The sequence below is a fragment of the Pistacia vera genome, unplaced genomic scaffold (assembly GCF_008641045.1).
Source record: "Pistacia vera cultivar Batoury unplaced genomic scaffold, PisVer_v2 Contig41, whole genome shotgun sequence".
NCBI classification, from domain to species: domain Eukaryota; kingdom Viridiplantae; phylum Streptophyta; class Magnoliopsida; order Sapindales; family Anacardiaceae; genus Pistacia; species Pistacia vera.
The window spans coordinates 519286-540853 of record NW_022196235.1 but is presented as its reverse complement, the minus strand read 5'-3'; the positions used below and the strand labels follow the sequence as shown (position 1 = coordinate 540853).

Genomic DNA, 21568 nt, shown 5'->3' with positions numbered 1-21568 from the left:
AATATATATTAACATTTAACAATAATGATAATATATTTAAACATGTGCGGACACATATTTAAACGTAATTTCACTTATTTAATTTTTCTAACAAATTAAATAAAGGTACAACCTTAGCAAATTTAATTGCACTATGAAATTACCAAAATACCCTTTCGCCTAAAAAGACGAAAACGCCCTTCTTTCTTCTTGAGTCTTAAATTATCTTCTATGTTTGTGACCCATAGGCTTCTCATCATATCGGCAGTGTATAGTATCGCGATTAACACCAATTAATCGTCTCACGAATACATAGACTAAGATTGACCCTTAGCAAGGCATCATGGCCACCTGATAGATTCGGATTCAGCAAAGTAGCTACCTGTCAACGATATGGTTACCATACAATTTGATCCTTTCATCATACGTTATCTCGATGAGACGAAGGCATAGAAATAGTGTCAACCTTCGGTTACTCTCAATATTATCTATTCAGTTTCTAGACCAATGACTTGTATTATAAACCAGATAGAGCAACAACTCAATCCCACTGTGGCCACAGTTTTAGTGCCATTGCCATTTACTGAATTGCATTGTGAGATAACTTCTCTCGTACCCGGGAGTGATGAATCCTCTGTCAATCCACCATAGTCTTGATACACTCCTTGATGCAGCCAATTACCACCGTATTGATAGCTCTGAAAAGAACTGCGTTAGGCTAGTGTCAAACTACACCAATCGGTGCACAAGGCGCTCTAGTGATCTCAAGTCTAAGGATCCCATGCACTACCATTCGTTAAAGGATTTGTTCCATAGACACTGCGGGTACCATCCAAATGGAATCCTCTGATAGGTCAGTCCAGTGAACTTGCTGTGGTGTAATCGCCTACAGAAAGCACCCATGTGTTGCCCCAGGTTGTCACCAAACAACCTTGACAAGTGAGATTAGTCACTGCCTTTCGACAAGTATCAAGTTTTTGGCACCGTTGCAGGGGATTGAGTTTTAAGTTAACATTGAGTTTTTCTATAGTTAGCTAGATTAAAGTTTTAATTTTTGTTTTCAATTTTCAATTGGTTTGTCATCTTACTTTCTTTCGTTTATTTTGTGCAGGTTATGCAAAGAGCAAGACGTCAGCCAGTGGTTCCTGTTGATCTTGAGATTGAGAGAACCGCCAGATGACTTAATAGAGAGAGAAGAGAAAGCGAGGATATAGTGGTTGAAACAGAAGAAATAGCTGTTGAAATGGCAGAACCAGAAAACAGGACACTAAGGGAATTTTCAGTTCCCACGGTTAATGGCAGTGGTTCAAGCATTACGAGACCAGCAGTCCAAGCCAACACATTTGAGATAAAGCTGGCAATCATCTAGATGATCTAGTAGTTGGTAAGGTTTAATGGTAATTTGAAGGAAGATTCGAATCAGCATATTGCGAACTTCTTGGAAATTTGTGACACCTTCAAGTCGAACAGAGGGTCAGATGACGCCATTAGGTTGAGGTTATTCCCATTCTCATTGGGGGATAAAGCAAAGGGGTGGTTAATGGCACTACCATCGGGAACTATCACAACATGGAATGATCTAGCACAGAAGTTCCTGACCAAGTTCTTCCCTCCAGCAAAATCAGAAAACTGAGAAATGATATCACATCATTTCTACAAGATGAATCCGAGTCATTGTATGAGGCTTAGGAGAGGTACAAGGAATTGATGAGGAAATGTCCACACCATGGGTTGCCAGTTTGGCTTCAAGTCCAAACATTCTATAATGGACTGATGGGTAACGTACAAACCAGGGTGGATGCAGCATCGGGAGAAGCCTTGCAGAATAAGACACCAAAGGAGGCTTATGAGTTGCTTGAGGTTTTGGCAAGCAATAACTATCAAAGACCAAATGAGAGAGTGATATCAAGGAAATCTACTGGTCTTCATGAAGTTGATGCCTTCACAGCCATCTCAGCCCAACTCACGGCACTTCAGAAACAGTTGGGAAGTATGTAGGTAAATTCTATTCAAGCACCTCAACTAACTTGTGATTTTTGTGCAGGGAACCATGTGAGCAGCAAGTGTCAGGTGGGGAACACATTTGCTTTGTCATCTTCATCATCAAAGCAAGTGAACTACTTGGCAGGAAATCAGAGGCAACCAAACAACCCGTACTCCAACACATACAATCCGGGGTGGAGAAATCATCCAAATCTGGCTTGGGGTAATCAGAACCAGCAAAATAATCAATGGAACCAAAGGACATTGTCAAATAACCAACCAAGGGTGAATAATCAACCGGGAGATCCAAGAGTGACAAAGTTTGAGGACATGTTTGGGAAATTCATGTAGGAGACCACGGGTTTTATGAATGAGACGAGGAAGAATTTCATAAATCAAGGGGCGTCCATTCGGAATCTTGAGGTACAGATGGGGCAATTGGCCGAGAAGTTAAATGAGAGACCGCAGGGATCTTTACCAAGTAACACGGTGACTAACCCACGTGAGCAAGTAAATGCAATTTCGTTGAGAAGTGAGACAGTTTTAGAAAAGGCGGAAAAATCAAGGAAAGAGGAAAATCCATCAAAGAAAAATGAAAAATCTGATGAGGAAGTTGATGACGAAATCATTGCTGAAGAGAAACCACCCAGCCCAATGAAAGATGAACAGAAGCAAGAAGAGGGGAAAAAGAAAAGGAAAGAGAAATTGCCATTCCCCGAATACCATTAGAGTTGGCCCATCACACACCACCCGTACCTTTTCCTCTAAGACTCAGAAAAGAAAATCGGGATAAGCAGTTTATTAAATTTCTTGATGTTTTTAAGAAACTGCATATTAACATTCCTTTTGCAGATGCATTGTAGCAGATGCCGAGCTACGCGAAGTTCCTTAAAGAGATCCTATTGAACAAAAGGAAGCTAGAAGATGAGGAAACGGTGATGCTTACGGAGGAGTGCAGCGCCATTCTCCAGAAGAAGTTACCCCCGAAGCTCAAAGATCCAAGGAGTTTTACTATTCCTTGCGCTATAGGAGATATCACCTTTGATCGAGTTTTATGTGACCTAGGTGCTAGCATTAACCTTATGCCTTTTTTTGTTTTCAGGAAATTAGGAATTAGTGAAGTGAAGCTGACAACCATATGCTTGCAACTCGCAGATCGATCAATAAAGCATCCGAGGGGCATTGTGGAGGATGTGTTGATTAAGGTGGACAAGTTTATTTTTCTTGTGGATTTCTTTGTGTTGGATATGGAAGAAGACAAAAAGATTCCTCTTATCCTGGGACGACCATTTCTTGCGACCAGAAGAGCTTTAATCGACGTTCAAGAAGGGAAGTTGATCATGAGGATGCAAGATGAAGAAATAACATTTAATGTCCTTGAATCAATGAGAGCTCCACCTAAACAAGGGTCATGTTTAAAAATCGATGTGGTGGACTAGGCAAGGATTGAAACCTTCCAACTGAACAATCCTAAGGTGGAAATTAAGAGCTACATTGTCAAAACGAATCAGTTCGAGAGTGAGGACCATAATAGAAGGGGTTGCACAAAATTCCAAGATAAGCCACAGTCGAGATTGTGTTTTCACAAGGAACGAATCTCTCTGCTCAAAAATGGTGAGGGTAGGTCAAGAAAATGGAAAGCAGTCAGTGAGAAGAGTCGAACCACCAAAGTAATGACCAAGGGATGGAAATGGGTGGTGAAACTCTCAACAAGGACTCTATGTGAAAAAGATCATCAGCAAAAGAAGCTCGAGCACAAGGGAAAATTTTGGGATGTAATGTACTTGGATAATCTGGACTGATGTGAAAAATTGAGAGAGTCGAGCTTACCGACTATAAACAAGCGCTTCTTGGGAGGCAACCCAAGTGTTTTAATTATTTTTTTCTATTTTTCATTTCAGTGTGTTTGAATGTGTTTGATTTTCTTATGAGTTTGAATGATTTTTAATTTGTGTGTTTTTAGGTGTTTCAGGTGAAGTTTTCAGCTAATGCAAGGAAAGAAAATGCTCTAGACTTCGCCGGGGCAAAGAAGTATTCTTCACCGCGGCGAAGCACATTGTGTAAAAATAAGTTTTGAAAAGTCCCAGACTTTGCCGCGGCGAAGATTGTTCTTCGCTGGGGTGAAGCAACCTGAAAATATGTTGCAGCTACTGTAAGTTTTCGCCCCGGTGAAGAATTTTTCTTCGCCGCGGCAAAGCAGGAATTAGTAATCTTAAGAGGAACATTCAACTAAATTAAATACAACCGCTTGTGTTTGTGTTGTTTAGCTTTATCGATTTCTCAAATTCTTAAGGCTGCGATTAGATATAATCTTTAGCGCTTGTCTATGGTTTTTTAATGGTAAGATTAATTAAGATCGCTTGTTTCTTAATTAATTACAATTAAGGAGAGATAGGAAAATAGTTCCAACAGTGAATATTCAAGCAAGAATTGATTTATTTTTGCTTCAATAATCAGTTGTAAGATTCTGATGGTGGATGTTGATGAAGACCAGGTTTCGTTTTATTAATTGATTTCGATTTAAATTGTTTTTGTTTTGATTTTTGCTAAAACTGTTTTCTGTTTTACTCAAACACCCCCCCCCCCCTCCCCCCAAGCCTTGTTCACATCATCGAAAATTCGGCTAGACACTCTTCGTGGGATCGACCCTTGCTTACCCTATTTACAGTTTAGTAGTTAGGTTAGGAAGGTTTTTAATCTTGGGTGCCTAAGACAGCACACCAATTTCATTGGTTCTTGAATCTATCTCTAGCATCCAATAATACAATGGTGATTACCCAAGAAGCTTAACATGAATTATCTCTCAATCTCATCATGTTCATCATATAAAAACAATAAATACAGAATAATCACACAATCAAAGCAAAATCATATGAAATTAATAATCATCGACTCTCTAACCCATTAGAATATGAACTACATCAAAACCCTAACCCTAAAAAGGTTAGTTCATGGCTAAATCAATAAAACAATTAAAAGAAATGAAAAATTCCAAGTTCAACATCATGGACACAAGAGAAAATGAAAAGAATCTCCCCAATTGACGAATCCACTAGTTTCACCTCGAATCTTCACACTTTGTTTAACCCAAAATCACTCAAAAATAAATCTAAGAAAATGTAAAAACTGCTGTCTATCTCTCCACGAATGCCCTCCACAAAAAGACTAAGTATTTCTTTTATATCTCGCCCAAAATCCTAAAACTTAGCCTAAAAACGAAACTGTGCGTTTTAAAAAAACTGGAAAGTGCAGACTTCGCCGCAGCGAAGAAAGAATCTCGCCGCGATGATAAAGGAGCTGAATCTGGTGCATGACTGGCTCATTTCGCCGCGGCGAAGAACAACCTTCATCGCGGCAAAGCTTCCTGAAGAATTCTGAAATTACAGAATTGCCCTCCGCTTGCTTCTGAGTCCAGAAACTCCAAATCTGTCTTTATTCGCTCAAAATGTCCATTTTAACCTAAAACATGAAATGTAAGGAATTAAGTAGCAATTCAGGCAAAAATAAACTAAGAAGTATCTAAAATCCGGCCTTACCGTATTATATGTGCCCTTACTTCAGAATAATACTGGGGCTACGGATGTTTCTAGAATGGCCACCATATGTGCTCATAGGGTTCTCACTATCAAGATGTGAAACACTTGATACCCTCATCACGGTTCTACCTTTATAAGGACATATATCAGTACATATTGCAATAATAATTATTTACGCGATATATAATAAAATGCCTTTAATTGATTAATGAACATTATTTCAAAGAGTCAATTCTACAATAATTGATTGGCTCTAGGGCATCTACTCTAACAATTGTCTTCGTGTGGATCACCGTTCCTGCGATTCTATATTGAATCGGTAGCAAAGTAAATTCAGAGATAGTTGAAGGAGCCTCCAAACGTGCGTAAGATTTCTAATCCTTGAATGGATTAATTTTTTTTATGCAGAATTTTGTTTTAACATGTAAACTATATAATCTATACCTAGATCCTAGCATAAAAAGGAATCGATTTATCCTTTTAATTTTTTTGTTTTTCCGTTGCGTTGGATAGATCGATTCCTAACACCTACTCTAACACATCATTATGGGGTTACGCCCTAGAGACTACAACTCACATACTGAACCGTGTGCCATCAAAGTCTATAGATAAGACTTCATATGAACTATGGAGTGGGCGAAAGCCTAACTTGTCTTATCTAAAGATTTGGGATTGTCAAGCTTATTTCAAGAAATTGACTTCAAACAAGCTAAGCTCAACGTCTGATAAATGTACATTTGTGGGGTATCCTAAGGAGACCAAGGATACTATTTCTACCACCCAGAAGAGCATAAAATTTTTGTTGCTCGTACTGGTGTCTTCTTAGAGAAAGAATTTCTTCTACAAGGTACTAGGGGGCGAAAAGTAAAACTCGATGAAATTCTAATACCAAAGGATACATTAGACAAAGAACAGGATGATGTGCCACAAGAAGTGGTTGAACATCATGAGGAGGTTACTCCATAATCTATGGATCAAACTGAACTACCTCAAGTTGCACAAGAGCTACGTAGGTCTGGAATAGTATGTCGTGAGCCCAAGAGATATGGTTTTCTTATGACTCAGCATAGCGACATATTGGTCTACCAAGACGATGAACTCAGAACCTATGATGACGCTATATCAGATCTAGATTTCGTTAAATGGCTTGAAGCCATGAAATCTGAGATGGACTCCATGCACCAAAACCAAGTATGGACTCTAGTGGATCCACTCCTATAAAGTGTAAATGGGTCTTCAAGGAGAGGACTAACATGGATGGTAACATGCATACCTGTAAGGGACGACTACTTGCCAAAGGTTTCAAACAAGTTCATGGCATTGACCATAAAGAAACCTTTTCGCTAGTTGTAATGCTTAAGTCTATCCAAATTATGCTTGCAATTGTTGCATATCACGATTATGAAATTTGGTAGATGGATGTCAAAATAGCTTTCCTTAATGGAAACCTAGAAGAGGATGTGTATATGACACAACCCGATGGTTTCGTTCTTGATAGACAAGCTGATAAGATATGCAAGTTGCAGAAGTCCATTTATGGACTCAAACAAGCTTTAAGGAGCTAGAACATTCATTTTGATGAATCTGTAAAAGATTTTGGTTTCATCAAGAATGAAGATGAGCCTTATGTTTTCAAGAAAGTAAGTGGGAGCACAATTGCATTCTTAGTGTTGTATGTCAACAACATACTTCTGATCGAGATTGATATATTGAACTTGCAGTCGATAAAGTTTTGGTTATCCAAGTGCTTCTTCATGAAGGACATAGGAGAGACAGCCTTCATCCTTGGAATAAAGATCTATCATGATAGATCACGTAGGTTGCTTGGCCTAGGTTAGAGTACATACATAGACAAGGTACTAAAGAGATTCAGTATGGAAGAATCCAAGAAAGGATTTCTTCCGATGTCACATGGTGTCTATCTCTCTAAAGAAATATGTCATAAAACACAAGAGGAAAGAGATATGATAAAGAGGATCCCATATGCATCTGCAATTGGATCCATCATGTATGTCATGCTATGTTCTCGGGTTGATGTTTCATGTACATTAAGCACTTGTAATAGATATCAATCAAATCCAAGCGAGCGTCACTAGATAGTTTTCAAAAACATTCTTAAGTACCTAAAAAGGACTAACGATATGTTATTGGTTTATGGAGGGGATGATGAGCTCGCTGTTTGAGAATACAGTGATGCCAGTTTCCAAACGGATAAAGACGATTATTGCTCGTAGTCTAGTTTTGTATTTTGTCTTAATGGATTTGCAGTGAGTAGTAAGAGCTCCAAGCAAAGCACTTTAGTAGACTCTACAACAAAAGCTAAGTATACTGCATTATTCGATGTGGCTAAAGAGGCAATTTGGATCAAGAAGTTCGTCACCGAACTTGGTATGGTTTCCACTATTGTTGATCTAGTAGATATCTATTGTGACAACAATAGAGCAATAGCTTAAGCAAAGGAACCGCAGTCTCACCAACGATTCAAACACATACTCAGACAATTTCATTTGATCAGAGAAATGATTCAAAGGAAGGATGTGTAGATTTGCAAAGTACATACTAATGACAATCTTGTTGATCCACTGACTAAGGCTCTATCGTAGCATAAGCATGAAAAGCACTTAAGGTCATTTGGTATTAAATACATGAATGATTGGCTATAGTGCAAGTGAAAGATTGCTAGAGTAGGTGCCCTAGAGCCAATTCATTATTATAATATTGACTCCTTGTAAGAATGTTTATAATCAATAGAAGACTTTTTCTACATCATGTAATTCATATTCATTGTATGTTGTGATATATGTCCTTAGAATGGTAGAACTGGGACGAGGGTATCAAGTGTTTCAAATCTCAATAGTGAGGACCTTATGATCATATATGGTGGCCATTCTAGAAATGTTTATAGCCCCAATATTATTCTAACTGAGGACACAAATAATACGGTAAGGCTATCATAATGTTGAATGACCTTATCGAAGGGCAGTGACTGATCTCACTTGTCAAGGTTGTTTGCTGACAACCTTGTGCAACACATGGGTGTTTGCTATAGGCAAGTTCATTAGACATACCCACCAGAGGATTCCACATAGATGGTAACCCTAGTGCCCATGGAATAAATCCTCTAATGGATGATGGTGCATGTGATCCTTGGACTTGAGATCACTAAAGCGCCTTGTGTACCAATTGGTGTAGTTTGACACTAGCCCAACATAGTTCTATTAAGACTATCATAACAGTAGTGGTTAGCTACATCAAAAAGTGTATCAAGACTATGGTTGATTAACAAAGGATTCATCACTCCCAGGTACATGAGAAATTATCTTGCTGAGCAATTTGGTGAATGGCAACGACGCTAAATCTGTGACTAAAGTGGGATTGAGTTGTAGCTCAATCCAATCTATTCTGGTTGTTGGTCTAATAATCGAATGCAAAAAGATCAAGGATATTTGAGGTTGACACTATTTATGTACCTCAGCCTTGATGAAATAATGAATGATGAAAGGATTTGATTGCACGATAACCATATTGTTGATAGGTAGCTGTTTTGCTAAATCCAAATCTATCGGGTGGCCATGATACCTTACTAGAGGCCAATCTTGGTCTGTGTTTAGTAGGACGATTGATTGAGTGTCAATCGTGATACTACTCACTACCGATATGATAAGAAGCCTTCGGATCACACACATAGAAGACAAATAAAGGATAAGTAAGTGAGAAGGGCATTTTTGTCTTTTAAGATAAAATGGTATTTTGGTAATCTCACAATGCAATTAGATTTGCTGAGGTCATTGCCTATATTTAATTTCATATGGAAATTAAAATAAGTGAGATTGTGTGTGTATATATATATATATATAGTATTACTTAATATCAATATTTAAAATAATATTAATATTAATGAATATAATATAAGTTCAAATTCAAAATTAAAATACCAACATTAGAATTACCTTGTTTTGGTAATGGAATAATGCTAATCTAATTATGGAATAAGTTGATGGCTATTCCATATTTGATTAGGGTTTTAATTAGTGCACTATTTAAGTGCAACTAAAATTAAAACAATTTTTTTTTTTTTCATTCAATTAAAAATAAGCCCTAGCCGCCCTCTCTCTCTCTCTCTCTCTAAACCGTGAGCCTCATTGTTGGAGAAGAGAATTTTTCCAAGGAAAAATTCTGCATTCTTATTCCTTGAACCAATTGGTTTAACTAGCACATAAACCTATTGGTGATCATCATCCTGTGTTCATGTGGATACCACTCCTGCATTCCTTCCTTGGAATGAAAGCGAACACAATCAAAATCAATTGAAGGAGCCTCCAAACGCTAGTATGAAATTACATTTACTTTATAATATAATTGTAACGCCCACATTGAAGTAAGTTATCTATGCTTTTATCCTTTAAATTCCTTGAGTTTTGCTTGTTCTAAGATGGAAGATTGAAAATTTGGGAAGTGCAGACTTCGCCGCGACAACAAACTCTCTGCCGAAAACATGTTCTAGAATTTGCAGACTTCGCCCCGACGAAGAATAAATTTCACCGTGGTGACGTATGCTCTGGAATGCTTCACTGAGGCGAAGAAGAATTTTTGCTAGGGCAAAGAATTGGTTGGAAATTTTGAGAAGATTTTAGAGAAAATTTCCTTAAGGGAAAAATGACCATTCTACCCCTAATTAGTTGTAAATGTGGGGAGTGAAAAGTAAGGAAATTTCATGGAAAATGCAATGAAGGTGAGGGCATTCTTGTAAATGACTAAAGGGCAAAGATGGAATTTCAAAGAAAGTGTAAGGGCAAAATGGGAAAGTATGCATATTAATATGAGATATTAAGGATTCAAGCATACAAACCCTATCATTTTCTACACCTCACACGCCACCTTCAATCTCAAATTCTCTCAATTCCTTCATCAATTTTCAAGGTATTTTAGAGGACTTTTGGTTGGATTTTGGGTAGATATTCATTTCTAAGCATCCCAAGGTAATAATTCTTGTAAATAGATGTGAGATTAATATTTTTTTTTTTAAGTGTTGAGTTCTTATAGTTTATATGCTTAGGATTTTAGAGAAAGAGGAAATCTACCAAAGAGAAAGAGATTCTAGTGGAAGTACTTAAGTTCAAGGTAAGTAAATCCAACCCTAGCCCTTGATTTGAGCAATATTTGAGTAGAGAATTTCTTTATATGTATTTGTATGCTTGAGTATTGAGAATTGATGATGAAATTGATGTTGAGTGTTGGTTTGAACTCCGCTATGAGAAGTAGTGTTTAGTATGAGATGAATTGGTGGAAGTTTGAAGACATTTTGAAGAAATTGAAATAGAATTTTGAAGTGTGAATTTCCTGGCCAGGTTAGAGGTTAATTATAGAGTATGGTGTTTCAATTTTCGTAGCTAGAAAAAAAGATAGAAGAGTAGCTAATTTAGTGCTTATTTGTGCATACCACTTGTTTGATGAAATTCCAAAGTGAAGTGCATGTATGGTTATGATAGTATAATAGTTTGGAATGAGTTTGTAGATGGTAGAGAAAGTAGAAAATGACATGTTTACATGCCATATTGCATCTTTGCATTTAACTAAGAACTGAGAAAGAATAATAAGAAGAATCCATCTACATGCATACATGCATACAAGCACACTAAAGAACAAAGAAAAAGAAAGAAAAGCACTAAAGAACAAAAAGAAAGAAAGAAAAGTGCTAAAGAAAAGAAAGGTTGTTGCGATGGGGAACCCCTGGGAGATAAGAAGAAGAATATCCCCACATGCGCGCCGCCTTCAGTGAGTGGCCTAAGAAGAAGAAGAAAAAGAATTAGTACGACCCGTAAGAGTGCATGTGGATGAGGGCTGTACCCAGAAGAATGTACCTACATGCACGCCGCTTTTAATGAGTGGCCTAAGAAGAAAAAGAATTCGTACAGTCCGTAAGAGTGCATGTAGATGAGGACTGTACTCACTCACACGGCCAGGGTTCCGAATCCATGCGGCAACCAAGTCCGATCGGCAAAGAATAAGAAAGAAAAGAAAGAATATAAAACAAAAGAAGAGAAGAAGAAAGAAAAACAGAAAAGAAGAAAGAAATAATTGAATAGAAAGAAAGAAACATAGAAAAGAAACAAGAAAACAGAATAAGAAATAAAAAAGTAGAAAGAAAATGCATTCTTATGCATTTTTGCATTTGCATCACATCTATGCAAGATACCGGGAGTACTATCATGGGTAGTGAGAAGTTAGAATAAAGAAAGAACAGAGAGAACTAGAAAGAAAGAACAGTGAAAACTAGAAATAGTGAAAGAATAGAGAAAGAACAAAGAAAGAACCGAGAAGAAGCAAAAGTGTGATGTAAGGAAAGAATTCAGAATATGAACAACGGAGATAGAAGAATAGTGTAGCGGATTTACATACTGAGCAACTAGTGCTCACCCCGTTGTTTCTGCATGTTTTTGCAGGGAATAGGTGAGAAGCGGTCGGATGGACGTCGAGATGCAGAGGGAAACGGCACTACTGTCCACTGTTTTAAAGTTAATGTATATAATACTTTTGTGATGTAAAAACTTTAATATATAAAGTAAAGAAAATTTTCAAGCCCATTACTTTCCACTTATATGCATATGTTTTTTTATCATATTATATTTCTCAAGAAGACTAGTCAGAAGGAGTCACTACAATAATTATATATATGAACGATGTAAATCGGTATAAGGATCGTTGGGATCAAGGTTTATGGATCAAATAATTTTTGTTATTTTGTTGCGTAAATCGATCGTAAACCTACAGTACGGGCCATAGCAAATTTTCCAATGACCGAATTTGCTATTGAGATCGTTTCTTGCTAGGAATAGGAGAGCTTGCCGGGGCCCCTCCTTTTAGTGCCAAAATATTGATACCAAAAAGGCACCAACCAGAGCGATCTGATTGACTGTGATGGAATCGGAATATATGTGTGCATGATTAGTGAAAAACAGCAAAAAATAATGTAAATGACAAAATAAAGAAAAATAACACAAATTTTTTTTGAAGTGGTTCTGCGAACTGATTCTCAAACCTACGTCCATTGTGTTTATTGCTACTCTCTTTTTTGAGTAAGAATTGTTAACCCTCTTTTACACTATTTTTGGGGGTATTTATACATGAATTTCAAAATGATAAACGAATTAAATCCGAGATAGCAATCACAATTGATGTTTATCCTATGATTCCCGTGATTGTGTGTAAAGGTCAAGCTAACAGGATATTGGCAATATCTTCTACGAGATATCAGGAGATTTGAACTTATCTCCTGAGCTATCGGACAATTGTTGCTTAGGTTGCGATGAGCTTTGCTTTAGTCGAGCTTTATCTGGAAGTGACCTTCAGATCACGGTGAGCTCTATATGGTAGCTAGCTTCATGTTTCACAAGCTACTGACATTTCCGAGTTTTCAACAAAATTCGCACTCAACAGCATAATAAAATTAAACTTAAATAGAAATGCTATAAAGTTCTGCTCATATCCCAACCAAATGACAACTTTTCTTCAGTCAAAATTCATATAGATACTTAAATCGTTCAAATACAACTATTCCAATTTCAATTTTACTTCCTTTAGGTAGTGACGAATTTTTCAGTCGCCAGTTGTCGGTAACTGATGGCCGGATTCCGGCGATCAATTGACCAAAATTGGTTTTTATAACATTTTTTATAATCAACTATACATTGAGAAATATTATTAATTATTAATATAGTTTATAAAAATATTAAAATCTAATTCTATTATTATAGTCAATATTTATTGAATAACTAATATAAAGTTATATTAGTAAATTTAAATATAAATTTTTTTATTCAAATATCATGAATTTTAAAAAACAAACACATCAAATGACTCAAGACTATTAAGTATTATGTGACACTAAAATCCATTAATTGTTTGGGGTTAAAAAAATTAATTGGTATTAGAGCATCCATTGAAGCTTATTAAGCTTAAATGTTTCCTTGAATTACGTTTGCTAAGGGTTACTTAATTGGACTTTTTGGTTTAAAAATAGTGAAACATTGCTTCCATAAAACCCGAAGATGAAAAATGCTTTAAAAATTTAAGAAATCTCCCAAATTTTTGTTGTCATAGAACATTATTACTTACCCGTCTGGGTAACAAAATTAGAGTTTTGCCCTCTAGAGGCCAAAAATCCGAAAATGACAAATATATCCCTGTGCATGATTTTTAGAGAATTCTTATTTTTCCCACGTAATAAAAAACCTACAAAGGTATAGTTTTCAATTTTCACTTTTTTATTTTCTATGATTTTTTCAATATATATCAATTTGGTGTGTTTGTTTTATTATTTTAGATATGATTTTTGAAAAAGTAAGAGTTTGATGGTTATTACGAGGTAGGATTTAAAAATTAACAAAAACATTCATTGGGTTTGTTAATTTACTAAACACCCCTATAATAAAATATTAAAAATTAACAAAAACACCCCCACCCACCCATTAAATACTGGCAGTCGGAATCTGACAAAATGTGGGTGGGTGGAGGTGTTTTTGTCAATTTATAAACTTTTTTAGGGGTGTTTAGTTAAATTAACAAACTTAGGGGGTTTAAAAATTAAATAAAATAGAATAGAATTTTCAGAATAGAGAAACAAATGTGTATTTTGGATAGGATAGGGATACGATAGTGCAAATATACTGAAACAAATGCAAATGTTTTTACGTTTTTTGTAATTTCAATTTCAAATGTTTCTTGGACACGACCAAAGCTCTTCCCCAATTTATAGATCTGTTTACAAGATCCGTTGCTAAAGAGTTAACACAAGAGAGCTGAATTAGATGACAAATAATTGAATTATGCTATTTAATATGTTATTGAAAATCTTAGATTTGTACAACATAGTGAAAAGCAGTAGAAAACCTCTATCAAACCAAACCCTCAGGACTCCATCAGTTAAAAAAGAAAACAGGAAGAAGTAGATGGGCAACAAGGCCTTGAAAACTCATCAATTATTAAAAATTGAAAATGAGGTCTGAACTTGAACCCCTCGAAGAAAATACTTAGTTTCGGTAGTGACAGAAGAAGCAGCAGAAGTAGACAAAGCCTTTGAAGTAGGGAGAGAGTCAATTGAACTAACATCTCTATCCTCTTCAGTAATAGTATCCAACATCTTGACGGTTCTGTGCCTCATCACACTAACAAACTGTGGTGGTGCAACCTCCATAACAAATCTTGCAATGCGAGAATTTGCCATCTCTTCCAGTGAACAAATTAAAAGCTTCAAACAAAGAGTTTATTATTTTTATTTTGGTTGGGGATGGCCATGAAATGCAAACAAATTTATAAGGTTTAGGATTAGGCTTAAATTGAGTCAAAAGTCAAAATCAAAGAGGGTTAAATCAAGTTTAAGCAGTTAGTGCCGCCACTCACTTTTGGCATTAATGGGAGGGGCAGATGGAGTAAAGAATTTCCATACAATATTAGAAAAGTACTTGACACGTGGGGTCCACGTTTGGTATGGTGGATAAAAAATAAGATTATCTTAAAGATATGCTTCTTGTTGGGATTAATAACTCCAATTTTACACTTTTCTCTTGTCAACCGGGGGTAGCAGGTCGTATGCCACTTGTCAGTTGATTAGAAGGATTATGATCTCTTGAATCATTCTCGTGCATGGCTCTCCAGGGAACTAAACGGTGTCGATTTCCGAAAAATATTATTATTTAATTTAATGGAAATGTGCCAGAAAGATGCTAAAAACTCCAACGACACAAAATAAAGGGTAAAATATTATTTAAAATACTTAAGGGAAAATTATTATTTAATGGTTCTTTAGGGGGAAATTCCGATTCATTCTTACAAAAATTATGTTTACTACTCTTTTCCAAATTCCTATAAATTATTCTGAAGATTTTTTTTTTTTTTTTTCATCTTGATAGTTTATAAGTCAAAGCACATTAAAATTTTTTACAGAACCTGTTGTGTGTGATTTTTGCCAGAAAGCTCATAGATCTCAGAAGCTTGCAGAGATGTAGTTTGACCCAAAATCAACTCGACTTAAAAATAAGCTTGACTTAAAGTAAGCTCAACCCAAAATCAGTTCGATCCAGTGTTGTTTGCATTAACTTAAAATGTTAAGTGATGATGAATGATCATGAGAATCAGTTTTACACTTCCGTTAAGATGTTAAAGACTATTAAGGGGAGCTTTAGTTGATCCATAAGTTGGCATATTTGTTAATTGTCAATAGAAGTTGATATGGCATGGTTTAATATGAAAAAATCGGATTTGGTAAGTTTAGGGGTTATGTTAAACATGCTTCAGTATTTCAACCATAACTTGAGTTTTAAAACTTGAAATGAGATGATTCTTGAAGCATTAGAAAGTTAAGACATAGTCCTATAACTTTTATGTTTAGTCCAAGAGCCAATTCATTTGAGAAATGGACGGAAAATGGCCTGAAGGATAAACTTCTGGTTATTAAAGTTTAAGATTTAACATAATTAATTTTTATGATTGTAAATTGATTAGTAATGTATTGCTGTAATTACGTCATGTACTAATGTTTACCTATTAGTACGATGATCTTTGAAAGATATATATGGTCATGGATGCGAATGCATAATTAATGTTATGAAATGGCATGAAGATGCAATGTAATATATGTTTAAGATGATGAATGTGAGCAAGAGGTAAATGTAAATGGATTGATGATCCATAGATGAATCAAAAGTATTAAGCTCACGAAAACATTTATTTACATGCCATAAGATGTTAGAGATGCATATAGACATGATGGAAAACACGTAACCATATCTTCGTATACCAGTTGAGGAAAGATGAATATATGCTTTATATGCAAATAACACGTAAGCATGCCTCCCGATAATATAAGCTCTAGATGAATATGAGGCTAGATGATATGAAGTGCTTAAGACGTTAAGAAAATTCTAATCGGCTAAACGTTGGATGATTAATATGCATTTAGTTGCAATACATGAGTTATGATTGTATTTACATTATGGATGATTTGTACTCATATTAGATGATATTTAGATGTTATGTCATGACATGTGATGTGTGTGCACTATGTTTACATACTTGCTTGTATATGTACACTTGATGTTTTGTATGGCCATGGGATAAAATGATGAAAAGTATATGAATTAGTAAGAAAAGGGAAGCATACCTAGATGTAAAAGATAAGTGGTGTGTTAATAAATATGTTTAAATGAAGGTCACAAAACACATTTAGAATACAATGGATCATTCTTTATTGAGCGATTAGTGGTCACCCTTTCATTGTTGATTGCTCTGTAGGTAGACCAGAAGCGAAGGATACTAGAGACAATAGGGCTACACGTGAGGGGAGATGATTTATTGTCATCCTGATATTTTTATCTTGATGTAAATAATGTAAATGAAAAATGTTTGTAAAACATCTTTGGAAGCATCCACCCTATAAATATGTTTTGATTGTTTACATTCTTCTTCTTCTTCTTCTTGATACTAGAGACAATAGGGCTACACGTGAGGGGAGATGATTTATTGTCATTCTGATGTTTTTATCTTAATGTAAATAATGTAAATGAAAAATGTTTGTGAAACATCTTTGGAAGCATCCACCCGATAATTATGTTTTGGTGGTTCTTCTTCTTCTTCTTCTTCTTCTTCTTGCACAGGTTTTTTCTAAATACAACTCGTTCTCCAGACATGTATCCCCTGGATTCTCATTGAGGGATATTCAGAGGATATCTAACTAGAGAGGGGTTTTACATTTGGTATTAGAGCAAGTATTTTGTTACTTTAAAAAGGGTGTTTTAAGATGTTTTCTATTGCCGAGTCATGCATTTATGAGAATTGATGACAATATCCCTCATGTAAAGTTCCACTGCTCTACTCGTCCAATCGCTGTAAGTATGTTTACTTGATTTTAGGTAAGGATTGATTTAGATGATTAACCTTATATGTGTGACTGTGATAGGGAATGAATATGAGAAAAACAAGGAGAACGAATCTACGTCGCAATGATGCTTCGAATGCACAAGATGTTCCAGCTGCACCTGAAGCTCCTAACCCAGCTGCTGCTACTTCAATCGCTCCGAGTTTAGATATTTCAACATTGTAGTGTATGATCCAAGAGGCTGTTAATAGAGCTTTAAGAAGAACCCCACTGGAAAGTACAAGTACTCTGATGATGATGTTGATGACCAATGTGGTACCAAGCTAAGCAGTAGGGACGAGTATCCCATAAGCAATGGTTCCTCCAAAGCAGATTTAACCACTTTATGGCCCTTCAAGGAAACATCATCCTCTAGAACTCATCAACACTAATGATCCGATAGTAGCAGAGCAATGGATCAAGTTGGTGGAGAAAGCTACTGCTTTATTTCCTATGGCAAACCAAGAGAAGATCCGGTATGCTACATACTTGTTAAGAAGAGATGTTATGACATGGTGGAAGCTTATGGAGCAGACTCAGGATACCACCACTCTCACTTTGTCAAGGTTCAAGGAACTGTTTGAGAAGCAATACTAGATAGCGAATATGATGTCCTCTAACCTGTAAGAGTTTATTAGTTTACAACAAGGAAATATGACGATTAAAGAATACTTAATCAAGTTCAACTCCTTCGCTAAGTTTGCACCCACACTGGTCAGTATACCACAGAGATTATAGTCTGCAAGAGTTTATTAATCTATAACAAGGAAATATGACGATTAAAGAGTACTCAATCAAGTTCAACTCCTTGGCTAAGTTTGCACCCACACTGGTCAGTATACCACAAACCCGATTGGAGAGATTTGTGGGCAGACTTTATCCCACTATTGCTAGAGATTTTATGTCGGGTCTATAGCCCTCCCAAAAGTATAGTGAAGCACTCGCTAGAGCCATCAAAATGGAGGTGTACTTGAGAAAGGCGACCATATTAGCTCTTCCTTCAATAGTGGCAAGTAGTCATTTCCAGATAGACCAGTCTAATAGTGTAGAACAAGTTGTTGGCAAAGACGATAAAGGTAAAGACAAGAAAGGAGTCCCACCTAAAGCCAACAAGAAGGACATGAAGAAAAAAGGCTAGCTGAGGAAAGGTGAGATCAATTACCGTAAGAAATGTCGGAAGAGACACAAGGGTGAATGTTTGGTGGGGACCAATGTTTATTTCAGATTCCGCCAACTCGGTCATATTGCTAGAGATTGTCCTGTTGGTTCTGTAGCTTAAGTACCCACAGTTGGAGGCACGATAGCCAAGGTATGTAATGTGGCCTAGATGCAGGCAGATGCCAGCCCTTCAGTAGTTTCGGGTAAGTTATTATTCCATGACACTCCCTTGTATGCCTTGATTGATTCTGGTGCTACACATTCCTTCATCTCCTATGGTATGATTAAGAGATTAGGGTTAATGCCTATTAGAGTATAACAAGCCATTAGGATTGAATTGCTTGATGGTTAATAATCCTAGGATTATACTATTTTCTTTGTGCTTTTTGTTGGATTTCAGATACTTCTTATTAAGTTTTGTGCCAGAATTGATTCTTAAATTCGTATATTTTACGTTTTAGGCCAAAACATGCAATTGGAACAAAATTGAGTGAACATGAGTTTCTAGACCCGGAATCAAGCGAAATTCAGGAATCGGGGGATTTCTAATGCTTATTGGAAGCACTGTGAAGTTTGTTCCTATTAGGGATCACAAAGATCAAAGACTCAAGCCAAGAAACAAGTGGAGGGTAGTTTCATAATTTTAGAAAAGTTTAGCAAAAGTTCGCCATGACAAGGTTCTTTCTTCGCCACAGCAAGCTAGCCTCGGGTCAGATGGTTAAGCAAAAATTCAAATCGATGCCGCGACGAGATTCTTCTTCGACACGGTGAAAACTGCAAAATTTTGTTTATGTAAAATGTTGCGTTTTACTTGTATTTTTTTGGCTGACTATTTAAGTGAGACTTAGTTCATTTTTGAAAGGGGGTTGACATTGTTAGATAAGGGAAGAGGGGAAGGAGATTTGAGGAATTTGGGTCTCCAAAATCGGGAAGAATTCATTCCTCTTTCAATTTCTAATATGTTGAACTCCACATTTATTGTTTATGTGATGTTTTTCTTTATTTTGAGCATGAACTAACTCACTTTTGGGTTAGGGTTTTGATTTAACTTGGATTACAATGGTTTATTCTATAAATTTGTGTTTTTTTTTAGTTCTATTGCTTGGATTATGTGTTTATTCTTGTTCTTAATGCAGTTGGATGTTGATTTCTTTTGATTCAATTGAATGTTGAGCACGATGAGATTGAGAAGTGATTCATGTGCTACCTTCTTAGAGTAAACACCGTAGATTAAGCAAATGCTAGAGATAGGTTTAGCAATCTATGAAATCTTTTTAGGATTCCATTTGGTTTGATAGACTTTGAACTATTAACCTTCATTTTGTTGGCTGCGGAATTTTAAAGGGATAGGTAGGAGAATATAGCCTGCGAAGGTATATTCTATAACTTAAGGAATTCGATTTATAATCCTTGCATGTGAATTTGGAAGCAATAGAAATTGTAGGTTAAACTAGAGTATCCTAGTGAAGTCAAACCCTAACCTCTTTTGCCTTGATTTGAATTTGTGTTGATTGGTTTAGTGCTAATCTTAGTTGTTTGATTTTTTGTTTTAATTCTAGCTTTACTTTCCCCCACAATTCCAACATTTTTGTATTCTTCAATTAGTAATAGAATTAGGAAACTCGGTAATTAGCACGCAATCCTCATGGGAACGATACTCTACTTCATCATTGTATTACTTTTTGCGACTAGTGCACTTGCTAAATATGCATGTTTGTCAAACCATGCATCAAGTTTTGGCACCGTTGCCGAGGAATGATTTTGTACTGATATTGAATTCTTCTAATTTTCGCTAAGTTGAAGCTTTAAATTTTAGTTTTACCTTTAGTTTTACTTTCATTCTTTTTAGTTTGTGTAATCTCACAATCTTCCTTTTTCTTCCTTCTGTAGTTTATGCAAAGAGTAAGAAGTTTCCCTGTTGTTCCCATTGATCTAGAGATCGAGAGAACAGCTAGAAGACTTGTTAGGGAACGAAGAGAGAGAGAAGAGACACTACGCATAGAAATGGTGAACGATAGAACTTTGAGGCAATTCTCAGTGCCCACAGTTGATGGTAGTGATCCAAGTATCACTAGGCTACTGGTTCAAGCCAACAATTTTGAGATAAAGTCGAAAATCATTCAAATGATCCAACAGTCTGTACAGTTTGGGGGAAATGAAAATGAAGATCTAAACTCACATATTGCTAACTTCTTGGAGATATGCGACACATTTAAAGCAAAAAAAGTGTCAGATGATGCCATCAGGTTGTGATTATTTCCATTTTCACTAAGCGATAAAGCAAAGGGATGGTTATTGGCACTACCAGTAGGAACAATCACCACCTGGAATGAATTAGCATAAAGGTTCCTAACTAAATATTTCCCACCAGCGAAATCAGCAAAGATGAGAAACGACATCACATCATTTATCCAGGATGAGAACAAGTCACTATATGAAGCATGGGAAAGATATAAGGAACTAATGAGGAAGTGTCCACACCATGGTTTGCCTATTTGGATCCAAGTCCAAACCTTTTATGATGGGTTGCTTCCAAATGTGCAAACAATGGCGGATGCAGCATTTGGAGGAGCATTGCAAAATAAGACACCTGAAGTAGCCTATGAGTTACTTGAAGTCCTGACAAGTAACAACTATCAAAGACCTAATGAGAGAATACATCCGAAGAAGTCTATGGATGTTCATAAAGTTGACGCTTACACGGCCATTTTAGCCCAACTAGCAGCACTTCAAAAACAATTAAGAGGTATGTAGGTTAATTCTATTCAAGCACCTCAATTAACATATAACTTGTGTGCAAGTAACCATGCAAGCATTGACTGCCAAGTGGGGAACACCTTTGCTTCATCATCTTCATGTTTAGAGCAAGTCAATTACTTGGCCGAAAATCAATAACCCCAAAATAATCCTTTTTCCAACACCTACAATCTTGGATAGAGAAATCACCCAAATTTTTCCTAGAGGAATCCAGGCAATCAACTGAACCAAAGGACAGTACCAA

General features: G+C 36.2%; 2 non-coding genes across 2 annotated transcripts; both read right to left on the bottom strand.

Moving 5' to 3' along the window:
- Positions 1-1605: 1605 nt before the first annotated feature.
- Positions 1606-1712, bottom strand: LOC116142489. The gene has a single exon (XR_004129996.1). It is a non-coding gene; the product is annotated as a small nucleolar RNA R71 (small nucleolar RNA).
- A 19237-nt stretch (positions 1713-20949) lies between these two features.
- Positions 20950-21056, bottom strand: LOC116142490. The gene has a single exon (XR_004129997.1). It is a non-coding gene; the product is annotated as a small nucleolar RNA R71 (small nucleolar RNA).
- Positions 21057-21568: the final 512 nt, after the last annotated feature.